This window comes from Pimephales promelas, chromosome 17 (genome assembly GCF_988280905.1).
Source record: "Pimephales promelas chromosome 17, fPimPro1.hap1.1, whole genome shotgun sequence".
In the NCBI taxonomy this organism is placed as follows: Eukaryota; Metazoa; Chordata; class Actinopteri; order Cypriniformes; family Leuciscidae; genus Pimephales; species Pimephales promelas.
In genome coordinates, this window is record NC_142785.1 from 16,198,859 (window position 1) to 16,215,481 (window position 16,623).

Below are 16,623 nucleotides of genomic sequence, written 5' to 3' on the forward strand. Positions count from 1 at the left end.
ATCAGTGTTTGACTACGGCTGTATAGCATATGGATCTGCCTCCAAAACAAACTTAAACAAACTTGATGGTTTGCAAAATCAAGCAATGAGGATAATTAGTGGTGCAATAAGAACTTCTCCAATAGCTGCAATGCAAGTAGAAGTGAGTGAGATGCCACTGCAATTGAGGAGGGACCAGCTAGCACTGGTATACTGGGCAAATATCAGGGGGCATAAAGAGAACCACATGTCTCAAATAGTATTAAGGGAATGTCAGGAAAAAGAAAGTATGAAAATCAAAAGTTATGGGTGGGTCATAAAAGATAAGGTGAATAACATGGGAATTGGATCTTTGAACATCTGCCCAACAGTGTCGTATCCAATCGTGCCTCCGTGGATGTTACAAGAATTGCATGTTGATTTAGAACTATTGGAAGTAAAGAAGAAAGATGGAGTGGATATGGGGTAAACAACTATATAACAGGAAAATACAAAGAGTGTGTAAAGATTTTTACAGATGCATCTAAAAACACTGAGAAGAGAGTAGGGGTAGCCTATGTAATTCCTGAGATGGGCATAGAAATGGCAAAAAGGATAAATGATGACCTAGCAGTGTATACTGCTGAACTGGTTGCCATATGGTTAGCACTCTTGTGGCTAGAGTCTAACAATTGTCTGCAGGCAGTAATTGCCTCTGATTCAAGTTCAGCAATGTACAGTATTCAGAACTATCGGTCTGATTCAAGGGAAGATATTTTGGTTGAAATTTTACAGCTAGCAAATGGAATACAAGCATCAGGAAGGAGGGTGACATTTGTATGGGTTCCAGCCCATATAGGAGTGGAAGGTAACGAAATGGCTGATGAACATGCAAAGAGAGTAACAGATAAAAGCAATATAGATATAGATGTAAAATACAGTAAAGCAGAGATAAAAAGCATAATTAAGGCTAAAACTATTAAAAAGTGGCAACATATCTGGGATAATGGGTGCTCAGGAAGACATCTATATAGGATACAAGGGAAAGTGGGAAAAGAAACACACATAACCAGATCAAGACAGGAAGAAATTGTGCTGACTAGGATGAGGTTGGGTCATACAAAGTTGAATAGTACAATGTTTTTAATAAAAAAGCATGTAGATGGAAATTGTGAGTATTGCCAGAGTAATATACCTGAAACCGTTGAGCATGTAATAATGTACTGTCAGAAATACAATGAAGCAAGACAAAGACTAGTTAATGAGTTGAAAGCAAAGAAAATGTCTTTAGAAACTAAAACATTATTGGACAGAAGTTCAAGGGAGAATTTTGATCTATTATTTTCTTTTTTGAAAAGTACAGGCCTTTTAAAGAGGATCTAGGAATAAAGTTTTTTTTTTTTTTTTTATAAATAACTATGAAATTGCTGGTATATTTTGTTTTTAATAATAGTAAAGAATAAGACAGTAGCTCCTATGCCATACTCCAGTCCTGTGGTGGCGGTAATGCACAAGAAATAGTTGCCAACCGCCAAATATAAAGAAGAAGAAGAAGAAGAAGAAGAACGCCAGCCACTCTGATAGGCCGAGGCAACATGTGAGCCATGTGGCGCGAGCGGCGCGATTCAGCGTGTTTTTCACATGGTTGGTTTTTCAAGCAGAAAATAACGGCACAGATATTCAGCCCGCATCGCTGTCATGATCACTGGTGAACCCATCTCCTCTAAATTGAAGGTAAGTTCGTCCAATCTAGTGAATTCAGAATTCTATGTCCATGTCTACTTATAGTGTTTGGTAGTTTAGCGTTATTGTCTTAAACTTCACAAAACTGCTGTGATTACTGCCGCGAATGTTCAAGGGCGTTAACCTTAACGGCACAGTTTTTTTTGTTTTGCGTTAGCCTGCTGCTCTTAATTCTTTTTTAGTTTCATGTCAATTTGGGACACTAAATTGTATTTTGCACGTTGTTATCTGGCTGCTAGGTAGCTACCATTCTTTGCTAGTAATCAAACTAACTCGTATTGGGTGTTCAACGGGCTTTTCCCAATGCGTTTACTCTGAATATCGTCAGAAATTATGGTAAAATTATATGTGCCAGGATCATACAAACTCAAAGTTCGTAATGTGCTTGTATGCTCTAGTGTAGGCTATCCTTGTTTGTAAAACTGCAACGCTGTTGTGTGATGGAGTGAAATCTTTAACTCCATCTGTTTGTGATGTTTGTTAACGCATTTGTTTTGTCTCTCATGTGCTGTAAGGAGTGAGGTGCCCTTCCCTGATAGGAGAAAAAACACCTAAACAAGGTAACGTTACGTGTTGTGATCTCATCCTCTTTTCTTTTGATCAAATAAACAGTAAAACTAAACTAATTTGGTATTAACGTCTGTGTTTACGGATGACTTTGAGAGTAAGACAGTGGTGAAAACGCCAAAGAGAACTGGAACATGGCATGTTATATTCATAAATGTTTGGCCAAGTTTAAATGTTACTAGGTCCAGTGTTCGATTCACCATCAGGTCCTGCACAGAGATTGTTCGAGGCACACCTTCAGGTTCAGACATGATGGGTCACGGCACGTACAGTGATGGTGCGAGGCACACAGTCTTCAAATCACTGCTATTACTTTGAATCTGAATCAGAAAGAGCTTTATTATCTAGTGTGCTTGCACACATAAGGAATTTGTTTGTGTGCTGAGGCTTCCAGTGCACATATACTAACACAACAGGAAACATTGTATTATAATTACAAAATTATTTTAATTTCAGGTATAACCATATGGAACTAATAAATCCATGAAGACCGATCCCGTAGTGATGCCCTCAGTCCCCCGACCAGGTCCAGACATGATAAAAGAGTACAGCGCAGTGATCTCAGCACATGACAGGCACGGTGAGTTGTCGGCTGCGTTCACACTAAGCTCATTTAGGAATATTTTGCTATTCAGGTGGTGGTCATATGACCCTGGATGCCTGTTACACAGTGTACACATTGCTTTGAACAAGAAATCAAGTAATTTAGAATTTTTTTTACAATTAAGGCCGCAATTTTCATCAAAGTACTTTGCAGTTCACCAAGTTTTATAGATGTATCTCTAATTGTTACAATATTGCAGATTTATTATTTATCATCTTATAAATATGTTCAGTTTCATCATTTGATAATAACTTGTATAACACATTTTTTTGTGGTGTAGATGCAGTGACTGAGACTGGGAGATGCAGTGACTGAGACTGGTAAGTATTGATCTATTGGCAGTGGAGAAGACACTTTTAATAGACACCTTCTCTCTTGTGTGCTAGCAAACTTTGCTATTCTAATTAGAGCATTGCAAACCTCACCAAATGTGTTTGTTTATTTCAGTGTTCAAGAAAAATGTCCTGAAACTACTGGTCGACATCCGCCATCGCCTGAAGGAAACCAGGTAGTGGATGCAAAGGAAACATATTTTTGCTTACAAATGTGGGGACTTGGGGCAGATTGTCTTTGCATACATCTAAATCATTGGTCTTTTTCAACTTTGCAGAAGGGATCATGAAATTTGGTTCCATAGCCACTGAGGTGTATGTACATCAAGGTGAACGTGTGTGAGCACCTCAAGCACGCGTCGCAAAGACTTGGAGGTGGAGGATTCACTACGCCCCGATGAGCCTACAGGACTTGAAGTAAGAGTTTTAAAGGGATAGTTCACTTTAAAATTAATTTTTGATATGTTTTAGCTTACCTCAAGGGCATCCAAGATGTAGGTGTCTTTGTTTCCACCGTAGTTTCAATTTTTATATTTTTACGTCAAACCATTCTTTTCTGTCAGTCATAATGGAAATCTATGGGGATCTCTTAAAAGAGCATGCACGGAGAAATCCAGATTAAATATGATTTAATGACTCGTAACTGTAAGTACACATTGATGGCTTAAGATACGAAACGAGCGGTTTGTGTGAGAAAATGAACAGTGTGTGTGTGTGTATATATATATATATATATAAACTGTTTGTTTTCTCTCACAAATCGCTTGTTTCGTGTCTTAGGCCATCAATGTGTACTTAATTTATGAGTCATTAAATCATGTTTAATTTGGACTTCTCTGTGCATGCTCTTTGAGGTGGTGACCATAGACCTCCATTATATGACTGACAGACAAGAACGATTTGACCTAAAAATATCAAGTCTGATTGTTTTTATTTTTTATTAATTAATACTAAACTAATACTAATTATAATACAGTTCTTGCTTTTTCAGGTGGAGAGGCATATTAGAGCTCAGTGAGAGCCCATAACATTATACAGCAGTGTTGTCTTGATTTAATTGGTTAGTTAGCCCAATCATTACATGTCTTGTTTATCTAACGTTACATACGGTTACAGTCTTCGATTAGATCATATTTGCTTCAATTAGATCATATTTCCCCTCTGCCACCCCAAACAACATTGTGCTAGAGTACTGTACAGTATCTGTACTATAGCCTACAATACAAAATGTACTGTATCAGACAATGACCGATGCCATTGGACCAGAGCGCTGTCAATCACTGCCCGATTCAACTTTGGCAATGTAAAGCCAATTGCTGATTAATTTGTGATGCAGAGTTTTTAAAAGAAGAGAGACAGTACTTGACCATTTTCCACGTCTCTATTCATAATATGTAAACACTCATTTGTTTTGAAGTATAACCCTGGGTGCAATATTTATTCTGCAAAAGACAACAAAATGCTTGTTCTGTATCCATATTTGAGTAATAATTATGTAAAAAAAAAAAAAAAAAAAAAAAAAAAACATTTTGGAGAAAAATGTTGAATTTTTAATAGTCTTTAATAATTATATATATATCCAAATGCAACACCTAATACATGCAAGTAATTATGACTGAAAAAAATCCAGCAACTAGGGAGTAGACGCTACACAGCCATGGATAAATGTTTATTGGGCTATAGAGCCATCTACTGGTTACACAATAGTATTACAGATGATAAATGGTGTGTGAGTCAGGTAAACATTTAGTACTGTAAAGTCCCTTAAAACATTTATATAATTTGTTTGAAATAATTATTTTAAGTCTGCAAATGGTTACTGCATGTGGGAGTTCAAAGCAGTTTGTATTGTTAGATTATAATACATTTCCTTTCTCATTTTTCAGGGATTTGAGCAACGTTTCCACAAACAAAATTCTGATGCTGACACAGAAGATGGAGTGATAATACCAGAGATCAACTGTCTCCATCAGACAATAATGTTACTTTGTTCAGACATATCACCTTTGAATGACTGGGATCCTTATCTTCAGACACCTGTTGTATTTTATTTTAATATTATAAAATAGCAAATATTTTAATTTCTTTGGAGCTCTAGATTAAAACAAACACAGTACACAAGAGGTTGCAGTTTATTATTAGTCTCTGCTGTTCATGGATTAGCATACCAACAGCATATGAATGGGATAGTTCACCCAAAAATAAAATTCTCACTTATTTTACTCACCCTCATGCTGTCCCAGATGCATTTTACTTTCTTTCTACAGATAATTACGAATTAAGATTTTAAGGAAAGTAATCCATCTCTACAAGTCCTAAAGATGCTTTAAAAACCACACACAGTGACCGTGATGTCCATGCGACCTCAGTGGATGAATCAATACCTTCTGAAGTGAAACAATAGGATAAGAAAATACTAATAATGTAAGCTGTTTTAACTATTAAAAATAACTTCCGACCAACTGTCATACATGGGTACAATCCACTTGTTTTATGTGGACTCACAGATATGTATTATTTCCTTAAAAATCTTTGTGATTATACATTTTGTTATGTATATTATGAGAATACTGTGCATTACATGTATAGTATGCAGTTAATGTTTTGTGGATTCTGGTCTTTCCTGTCATAACTGCACCCAAGACTTTCACTTTGATACTTGTGTATATGCTGTAGTGACAATAAAGAATGAATACATTTATTCGATTTTTTTATTTAAATTCATTTAACTGATTTTATAAGTCATAATTGAACCTGTTGATGATTGTTCAAATATATTTACCATTTTAAATGTTAGAAAATAATATTAACGAAATGAAATAAATAAAATTATCAGCATGATTAAAAAAATGCCAACAAAAATATTCTTTATGTGAAATATGTAATGAAATGCCCTTTGAGGTCTGTATCATCTGACAGCAACCCACGATTGTAATTTTCATATAGTTTAAATTCCTCTTATTTAAGTGATCATACATGATCATTTGATGGTGTAAATGCATATGGTAACAATGAGAAATTTGATGGCCATGGTTGCCAACCTTGATTACCTGGTTGAAGTGAAACTTTCTTGACTGCTGAATATATCACACACGTATACTAGTAGGCTATTCTCTTTATATTGTAATAGCACGACCTATTCAGAGCCTAACATGCAAACGAATCATCAAGAATAAACAAATATTCTCCTAAAACATTGGACACAATATTTTAAGTAGTCACATACAGTGGGCGTACTTTGATGTACAATTACAGCTGAATAGACTGATCTCTTGTGAACCTAAAAGCTTCTGTTGACAAAGTAATCGCAGCAGAAGGTAAATACAGATAAAATTAAAAAACAAACATAACTTAATATCACTAAAATTAAATAGAAAGCTGCGCTTACAGACGCTCACATCCACACGTGTAAACACAAATCTGACGTCTTCACTTCCAGGTCAAGAAGCTGTCAATCAAAAACTCAGTAGCCAATGAGAATACACTGCTACTAGCCCCGCCCCCACGAGAGATTTGTGTCAGAACAGCGAACGCAAAATCAGGGAGTGTAAACGAAAACTTCAGAAGCATAAATGAAAACTGCAGAAGCGTAAATGAAAACTCTGGAAGTGCATTTGTAAGTGTAGATCAGTAAACGAAATATGAGGAATAGTTAGCAAAACATGTAGTGTATTAAAAACAAAGTAAAAAAAATTGCTTGCGGTTCATTCTTTTTCAGTTTCAAAGATATTTTATTCAGTTTCAATTTATATTTTCATTAGTTTCTTGAAAAGTTACGTTCATTTTTATTGGCTCAAAATTAATTCCATAATTTGGGCCATGCACACCTCCGCGAGCGTCCCATGCACACGTCATGGTTCGTTTCCGTCAATATGTGGCACAGTGGAACGCGACGTTCACAGTCTGTAAATTGTCGTTAACTGCCGAAAATTAGGGAGATTTCCGACAGTTTACGGGGACGAAAATCCCACTTTTCATGCAGTGTACATGAAAACACAGAAATCCAACAGGACAAACCAACATGCTTAAAGATAGGACCTTATTCAAAAGTGTATCTGTAAAAGCAAAAGAAAAAACTAAGTCTGTGAGGAAAAAAACTAAATATTTGTTGTTCTTTACATGTTTAGTTTATGTTATTATTTAGCTTAGATATAATTTGTTAGAGATACTGGAATTTGAATTTCTTAGTTTGTTCTTTGCCAGGAGTGTTTTTATTTAACCACAAGAGGGGACTTAAATAAGTAAAGCAAACACAGGTAACACAGAGAGTGGCCTGATGACTGAATAATTTCATTAGGATGCCTTGTGATGTATGAAAATGTGCAAAAAGTGTTTTTCAACCCAGACAGTATTCATGTCCAAGGCCTTGATGAAAGTATAAATTGAAACGTTGGCTTTGATTCAGCATTAATACGTTTTTAAAATCAAAAAGTTAAGACTCAAAATTATCAATAGTTAAGATGCTTCTTCATAATTTAACTTATGACATTTGTGCCATTTTAATGCAATTTACTCTGCCTATTTAAACTTCTAAAAATATATGTGGACTGTAAAGATGAGCTAATTGACACAAACAAAAAGTCCTTTTTAAACTCCCCTTAAACCACAGAGCAAATAAATAAGTCACAGCTTTTTTTTTGTGTGTGTGTTTTAACTTAAATCTACTGTCACACTATATTTAACACACTGGTTGGCGAAAAATATAACATTAGCTATAATTGAACACACACATCTGCAAAAACCACCATCTGTCTTCCAGAAAATAGCGTTTTATATTTCATGGCGATGTATGAGTGGAAATAAGGTGTGGCCCCTTTAAGAGCTGCACGCGTCCTCTTTACCGTCTGCACTCTCTCAGGATGCTAATCTAGCTAGTACAGTGTAGTTCGACTTTTATAGTTTTCCTACACATTCACAGGGAACTACAATATAACTAAACATTAAATTACCATACCTCTAAATCTACAGATTCCCGCGTTTTTATCGTTGTATTTGTTGCTGTTGCAAGACTGTCCACCTGTTTCACGGAGCAGCAGCCAGCGTGCGCGCGCATCTCATTAGTAACCTGACCTGCATGGCCAAACGTCTGCTGAGCAGAAATCAGCTCTCAGAGCCTCAGTATGACTATTACTGTGTTATTAAAAAAGGTAAAACTGGACCTAAATCGGTTGATCAGCTGTCACCATTGATTGACAGCATTTCTCTTGTTTCTTGTGTTGACGAACTTGACCAACTACCTATCAGATCTGGGGTGGCCACAGGTGTGGCCAATGAGCTTTCAGGGGTGGCCCTGACCCCCTAGAATCACCAGTGCCTCTATCAGAATCCAGAGTTTTGAGAAGATTGGGGATACTTAATTTTTCGCCCCCCCCCCCCAAAAAAAAAACGTAAGGGGTAACACTGTCGTTTTTTTTTCTGGTCAAAATTTTGAATTTCGATATCTCAGCTCTGGAAGGGTCTAGAGCCTCCATTGTTGCACTCAGGTCTAGGTCTCATGGCCCTCTATCAGAATCCAGAGTTTTGAGAAGATTGGGGATACTTAATTTTTCGCCCAAAAAAAAAAAAACGTAAGGGGTAACACTATCGTTTTTTTTTCGGGTCGAAATTTTGATTGTCGATATCTCAGCTCTGGAAGGGTCAAGAGCCTCCATTGTTGCACTCAGGTCTAAGTCTTGTGGCCCTCTATCAGAATCCAGAGTTTTGAGAAGATTGGGGATACTTAATTTTTTGCCCCCCAAAAAAAACGTAAGGGGTAACACTGTCGTTTTTTTTTTTACGGGTCGAAATTTTGAGTTTCGATATCTCAGCACTGGAAGGGTCTAAACCTCCATTGTTGCACTCAGGTCTATGTTTAATGGCCCTCTATCAGAATCCAGAGTTTTGAGAAGATTGGGGATACTAAATTTTTCGCCCAAAAAAAAAAAAACGTAAGGGGTAACACTGTCGTTTTTTTTTTTCTGGTCGAAATTTTTAATTTCGATATCTCAGCTCTGGAAGGGTCTAGAGCCTCCATTGTTGCACTCAGGTCTAAGTCTCATGGCCCTCTATCAGAATCCAGAGTTTTGAGAAGATTGGGGATACAAAATTTTTCGCCCAAAAAAAAAAGGGGTAACACTGTCGGTTTTTTTTTTTCGGGTCGAAATTTTGAGTTTCGATATCTCAGCTCTGGAAGGGTCTAGAGCCTCCATTTTTGCACTCAGGTGTAAGTCTCAGTGCCCTCTATCAGAATCCAGAGTTTCGAGAAGATTGGGGATACTAAATTTTTCGCCCCAAAAAAAATACGTAAGGGGTAACACTGTCGTTTTTTTTTCGGGTCGAAATTTTGAGTTTCGATATCTCAGCTCTGGAAGGGTCTAGAGCCTCCATTTTTGCACTCAGGTGTAAGTCTCAGTGCCCTCTATCAGAATCCAGGGTTTCGAGAAGATTGGGGATACTAAATTTTTCGCCCAAAAAAAAAAAAACGTAAGGGGTAACACTGTCGTTTTTTTTTCGGGTCGAAATTTTGAGTTTCGATATCTCAGCTCTGGAAGGGTCTAGAGCCTCCATTTTTGCACTCAGGTGTAAGTCTCAGTGCCCTCTATCAGAATACAGAGTTTCGAGAAGATTGGGGATACTTAATTTTTCGCCCCCCAAAAAAAAACGTAAGGGGTAACACTGTCGTTTTTTTTTCGGGTCGAAATTTTGAGTTTCGATATCTCAGCTCTGGAAGGGTCTAGAGCCTCCATTTTTGCACTCAGGTGTAAGTCTCAGTGCCCTCTATCAGAATCCAGAGCTTCGAGAAGATTGGGGATACTTAATTTTTCGCCCAAAAAAAAAAACATAAGGGGTAACACTGTCGTTTTTTTTTTGGGTCGAAATTTTGAGTTTCGATATCTCAGCTCTGGAAGGGTCTAGAGCCTCCATTTTTGCACTCAGGTGTAAGTATCAGTGCCCTCTATCAGAATCCAGAGTTTCGAGAAGATTGGGGATACTTAATTTTTCGCCCCAAAAAAAAAAAACGTAAGGAGTAACACTGTCGGGGTTTTTTCGGGTCGAAATTTTGAGTTTTGATATCTCAGCTCTGGAAGGGTCAAGAGCCTCCATTTTTGCACTCAGGTGTAAGTCTCAGTGCCCTCTATCAGAATTCAGAGTTTCGAGAAGATTGGGGATACAAAATTTTTCGCCCCAAAAAAAAAAAACGTAAGGGGTAACACTGTCGTTTTTTTTTCGGGTCGAAATTTTGAGTTTTGATATCTCAGCTCTGGAAGGGTCTAGAGCCTCCATTTTTGCACTCAGGTGTAAGTCTCAGTGCCCTCTATCAGAATACAGAGTTTCGAGAAGATTGGGGATACTTAATTTTTCGCCCCCCAAAAAAAAACGTAAGGGGCAACACTGTCGTTTTTTTTTCGGGTCGAAATTTTGAGTTTCGATATCTCAGCTCTGGAAGGGTCTAGAGCCTCCATTTTTGCACTCAGGTGTAAGTCTCAGTGCCCTCTATCAGAATCCAGAGTTTCGAGAAGATTGGGGATACTTAATTTTTCGCCCAAAAAAAAAAAACGTAAGGGGTAACACTGTCGTTTTTTTTTTGGGTCGAAATTTTGAGTTTCGATATCTCAGCTCTGGAAGGGTCTAGAGCCTCCATTTTTGCACTCAGGTGTAAGTATCAGTGCCCTCTATCAGAATCCAGAGTTTCGAGAAGATTGGGGATACTTAATTTTTTGCCCAAAAAAAAAAAACGTAAGGGGTAACACTGTCGTTTTTTTTTCGGGTCGAAATTTTGAGTTTTGATATCTCAGCTCTGGAAGGGTCTAGAGCCTCCATTTTTGCACTCAGGTGTAAGTCTCAGTGCCCTCTATCAGAATCCAGAGTTTCGAGAAGATTGGGGATACTTAATTTTTCGCCCAAAAAAAAAAAACATAAGGGGTAACACTGTCGTTTTTTTTTTGGGTCGAAATTTTGAGTTTCGATATCTCAGCTCTGGAAGGGTCTAGAGCCTCCATTTTTGCACTCAGGTGTAAGTATCAGTGCCCTCTATCAGAATCCAGAGTTTCGAGAAGATTGGGGATACTTAATTTTTCGCCCCAAAAAAAAAAACCGTAAGGGGTAACACTGTCGGGGTTTTTTCGGGTCGAAATTTTGAGTTTTGATATCTCAGCTCTGGAAGGGTCAAGAGCCTCCATTTTTGCACTCAGGTGTAAGTCTCAGTGCCCTCTATCAGAATTCAGAGTTTCGAGAAGATTGGGGATACAAAATTTTTCGCCCAAAAAAAAAAAACGTAAGGGGTAACACTGTCGTTTTTTTTTCGGGTCGAAATTTTGAGTTTTGATATCTCAGCTCTGGAAGGGTCTAGAGCCTCCATTTTTGCACTCAGGTGTAAGTCTCAGTGCCCTCTATCAGAATACAGAGTTTCGAGAAGATTGGGGATACTTAATTTTTCGCCCCCCCAAAAAAAACGTAAGGGGTAACACTGTCGTTTTTTTTTCGGGTCGAAATTTTGAGTTTCGATATCTCAGCTCTGGAAGGGTCTAGAGCCTCCATTTTTGCACTCAGGTGTAAGTCTCAGTGCCCTCTATCAGAATCCAGAGTTTCGAGAAGATTGGGGATACTTAATTTTTCGCCCAAAAAAAAAAAACGTAAGGGGTAACATTGTCGTTTTTTTTTTTGGGTCGAAATTTTGAGTTTCGATATCTCAGCTCTGGAAGGGTCTAGAGCCTCCATTTTTGCACTCAGGTGTAAGTATCAGTGCCCTCTATCAGAATCCAGAGTTTCGAGAAGATTGGGGATACTTAATTTTTCGCCCAAAAAAAAAAAACGTAAGGGGTAACACTGTCGTTTTTTTTTCGGGTCGAAATTTTGAGTTTTGATATCTCAGCTCTGGAAGGGTCTAGAGCCTCCATTTTTGCACTCAGGTGTAAGTCTCAGTGCCCTCTATCAGAATCCAGAGTTTCGAGAAGATTGGGGATACTAAATTTTTCGCCCCAAAAAAAAAAACGTAAGGGGTAACACTGTCGTTTTTTTTTCGGGTCGAAATTTTGAGTTTCGATATCTCAGCTCTGGAAGGGTCTAGAGCCTCCATTTTTGCACTCAGGTGTAAGTCTCAGTGCCCTCTATCAGAATACAGAGTTTCGAGAAGATTGGGGATACTTAATTTTTCGCCCCCCCAAAAAAAACGTAAGGGGTAACACTGTCGTTTTTTTTTCGGGTCGAAATTTTGAGTTTCGATATCTCAGCTCTGGAAGGGTCTAGAGCCTCCATTTTTGCACTCAGGTGTAAGTCTCAGTGCCCTCTATCAGAATCCAGAGTTTCGAGAAGATTGGGGATACTTAATTTTTCGCCCAAAAAAAAAAACGTAAGGGGTAACACTGTCGTTTTTTTTTTGGGTCGAAATTTTGAGTTTCGATATCTCAGCTCTGGAAGGGTCTAGAGCCTCCATTTTTGCACTCAGGTGTAAGTCTCAGTGCCCTCTATCAGAATCCAGAGTTTCGAGAAGATTGGGGATACTTAATTTTTCGCCCAAAAAAAAAAAAAAAACGTAAGGGGTAACACTGTCGGGTTTTTTTCGGGTCGAAATTTTGAGTTTTGATATCTCAGCTCTGGAAGGGTCTAGAGCCTCCATTTTTGCACTCAGGTGTAAGTCTCAGTGCCCTCTATCAGAATACAGAGTTTCGAGAAGATTGGGGATACAAAATTTTTCGCCCAAAAAAAAAAACATAAGGGGTAACACTGTCGTTTTTTTTTTTCGGGTCGAAATTTTGATTTTCGATATCTCAGCTCTGGAAGGGTCTAGAGCCTCCATTTTTGCACTCAGGTGTAAGTCTCAGTGCCCTCTATCAGAATCCAGAGTTTCGAGAAGATTGGGGATACTTAATTTTTCGCCCAAAAAAAAAAACATAAGGGGTAACACTGTCGTTTTTTTTTTGGGTCGAAATTTTGAGTTTCGATATCTCAGCTCTGGAAGGGTCTAGAGCCTCTATTTTTGCACTCAGGTGTAAGTATCAGTGCCCTCTATCAGAATCCAGAGTTTCGAGAAGATTGGGGATACTTAATTTTTCGCCCCAAAAAAAAAAACGTAAGGGGTAACACTGTCGGGGTTTTTTCGGGTCGAAATTTTGAGTTTTGATATCTCAGCTCTGGAAGGGTCAAGAGCCTCCATTTTTGCACTCAGGTGTAAGTCTCAGTGCCCTCTATCAGAATTCAGAGTTTCGAGAAGATTGGGGATACAAAATTTTTCGCCCAAAAAAAAAAAAAACGTAAGGGGTAACACTGTCGTTTTTTTTTCGGGTCGAAATTTTGAGTTTTGATATCTCAGCTCTGGAAGGGTCTAGAGCCTCCATTTTTGCACTCAGGTGTAAGTCTCAGTGCCCTCTATCAGAATACAGAGTTTCGAGAAGATTGGGGATACTTAATTTTTCGCCCCCCAAAAAAAAACGTAAGGGGTAACACTGTCGTTTTTTTTTTGGGTCGAAATTTTGAGTTTCGATATCTCAGCTCTGGAAGGGTCTAGAGCCTCCATTTTTGCACTCAGGTGTAAGTCTCAGTGCCCTCTATCAGAATCCAGAGTTTCGAGAAGATTGGGGATACTTAATTTTTCGCCCCCAAAAAAAAAACATAAGGGGTAACACTGTCGTTTTTTTTTTTGGGTCGAAATTTTGAGTTTCGATATCTCAGCTCTGGAAGGGTCTAGAGCCTCCATTTTTGCACTCAGGTGTAAGTATCAGTGCCCTCTATCAGAATCCAGAGTTTCGAGAAGATTGGGGATACTTAATTTTTCGCCCCAAAAAAAAAAAACGTAAGGGTTAACACTGTCGGGGTTTTTTCGGGTCGAAATTTTGAGTTTTGATATCTCAGCTCTGGAAGGGTCAAGAGCCTCCATTTTTGCACTCAGGTGTAAGTCTCAGTGCCCTCTATCAGAATTCAGAGTTTCGAGAAGATTGGGGATACAAAATTTTTCGCCCAAAAAAAAAAAACGTAAGGGGTAACACTGTCGTTTTTTTTTCGGGTCGAAATTTTGAGTTTTGATATCTCAGCTCTGGAAGGGTCTAGAGCCTCCATTTTTGCACTCAGGTGTAAGTCTCAGTGCCCTCTATCAGAATACAGAGTTTCGAGAAGATTGGGGATACTTAATTTTTCGCCCCCCCAAAAAAAACGTAAGGGGTAACACTGTCGTTTTTTTTTCGGGTCGAAATTTTTAGTTTCGATATCTCAGCTCTGGAAGGGTCTAGAGCCTCCATTTTTGCACTCAGGTGTAAGTCTCAGTGCCCTCTATCAGAATCCAGAGTTTCGAGAAGATTGGGGATACTTAATTTTTCGCCCAAAAAAAAAAAACGTAAGGGGTAACACTGTCGTTTTTTTTTTGGGTCGAAATTTTGAGTTTCGATATCTCAGCTCTGGAAGGGTCTAGAGCCTCCATTTTTGCACTCAGGTGTAAGTATCAGTGCCCTCTATCAGAATCCAGAGTTTCGAGAAGATTGGGGATACTTAATTTTTCGCCCAAAAAAAAAAAAAAACGTAAGGGGTAACACTGTAGTTTTTTTTCCGGGTCGAAATTTTGAGTTTTGATATCTCAGCTCTGGAAGGGTCTAGAGCCTCCATTTTTGCACTCAGGTGTAAGTCTCAGTGCCCTCTATCAGAATCCAGAGTTTCGAGAAGATTGGGGATACTTAATTTTTCACCCAAAAAAAAAAACATAAGGGGTAACACTGTCGTTTTTTTTTTGGGTCGAAATTTTGAGTTTCGATATCTCAGCTCTGGAAGGGTCTAGAGCCTCTATTTTTGCACTCAGGTGTAAGTATCAGTGCCCTCTATCAGAATCCAGAGTTTCGAGAAGATTGGGGATACTTAATTTTTCGCCCAAAAAAAAAAAAACGTAAGGGGTAACACTGTCGGGGTTTTTTCGGGTCGAAATTTTGAGTTTTGATATCTCAGCTCTGGAAGGGTCAAGAGCCTCCATTTTTGCACTCAGGTGTAAGTCTCAGTGCCCTCTATCAGAATTCAGAGTTTCGAGAAGATTGGGGATACAAAATGTTTCGCCCAAAAAAAAAAAACGTAAGGGGTAACACTGTCGTTTTTTTTTCGGGTCGAAATTTTGAGTTTTGATATCTCAGCTCTGGAAGGGTCTAGAGCCTCCATTTTTGCACTCAGGTGTAAGTCTCAGTGCCCTCTATCAGAATACAGAGTTTCGAGAAGATTGGGGATACTTAATTTTTCGCCCCCCCAAAAAAAACGTAAGGGGTAACACTGTCGTTTTTTTTTCGGGTCGAAATTTTGAGTTTCGATATCTCAGCTCTGGAAGGGTCTAGAGCCTCCATTTTTGCACTCAGGTGTAAGTCTCAGTGCCCTCTATCAGAATCCAGAGTTTCGAGAAGATTGGGGATACTTAATTTTTCGCCCAAAAAAAAAAAACGTAAGGGGTAACACTGTCGTTTTTTTTTTTTGGGTCGAAATTTTGAGTTTCGATATCTCAGCTCTGGAAGGGTCTAGAGCCTCCATTTTTGCACTCAGGTGTAAGTATCAGTGCCCTCTATCAGAATCCAGAGTTTCGAGAAGATTGGGGATACTTAATTTTTCGCCCAAAAAAAAAAAAACGTAAGGGGTAACACTGTCGTTTTTTTTTTCGGGTCGAAATTTTGAGTTTTGATATCTCAGCTCTGGAAGGGTCTAGAGCCTCCATTTTTGCACTCAGGTGTAAGTCTCAGTGCCCTCTATCAGAATCCAGAGTTTCGAGAAGATTGGGGATACTAAATTTTTCGCCCAAAAAAAAAAAACGTAAGGGGTAACACTGTCGTTTTTTTTTCGGGTCGAAATTTTGAGTTTCGATATCTCAGCTCTGGAAGGGTCTAGAGCCTCCATTTTTGCACTCAGGTGTAAGTCTCAGTGCCCTCTATCAGAATACAGAGTTTCGAGAAGATTGGGGATACTTAATTTTTCGCCCCCCAAAAAAAAACGTAAGGGGTAACACTGTCGTTTTTTTTTCGGGTCGAAATTTTGAGTTTCGATATCTCAGCTCTGGAAGGGTCTAGAGCCTCCATTTTTGCACTCAGGTGTAAGTCTCAGTGCCCTCTATCAGAATCCAGAGTTTCGAGAAGATTGGGGATACTTAATTTTTCGCCCAAAAAAAAAACCGTAAGGGGTAACACTGTCGTTTTTTTTTTGGGTCGAAATTTTGAGTTTCGATATCTCAGCTCTGGAAGGGTCTAGAGCCTCCATTTTTGCACTCAGGTGTAAGTATCAGTGCCCTCTATCAGAATCCAGAGTTTCGAGAAGATTGGGGATACTTAATTTTTCGCCCCAAAAAAAAAAAACGTAAGGGGTAACACTGTCGGGTTTTTTTCGGGTCGAAATTTTGAGTTTTGATATCTCAGCTCTGGAAGGGTCTAGAGCCTCCATTTTTGCACTCAGGTGTAAGTCTCAGTGCCCTCTATCAGAATACAGAGTTTCGAG

The 16,623-nt window shown here is 38.6% G+C and overlaps 1 protein-coding gene and 1 long non-coding RNA gene across 4 annotated transcripts in view; one reads left to right on the forward strand and one right to left on the reverse strand.

Moving 5' to 3' along the window:
• Positions 1–16,623, reverse strand: part of pcdh15b (protocadherin-related 15b) — a 310,069-nt gene that overhangs the window by 83,093 nt on the left and 210,353 nt on the right. The window lies entirely within an intron of this gene.
• On the forward strand, positions 1,506–5,903 carry LOC148971503 (uncharacterized). The gene is made up of 7 exons (XR_016147049.1): positions 1,506–1,692; positions 2,217–2,261; positions 2,725–2,848; positions 3,153–3,192; positions 3,320–3,380; positions 3,483–3,621; positions 5,091–5,903. It is a non-coding gene; the product is annotated as an uncharacterized LOC148971503 (long non-coding RNA).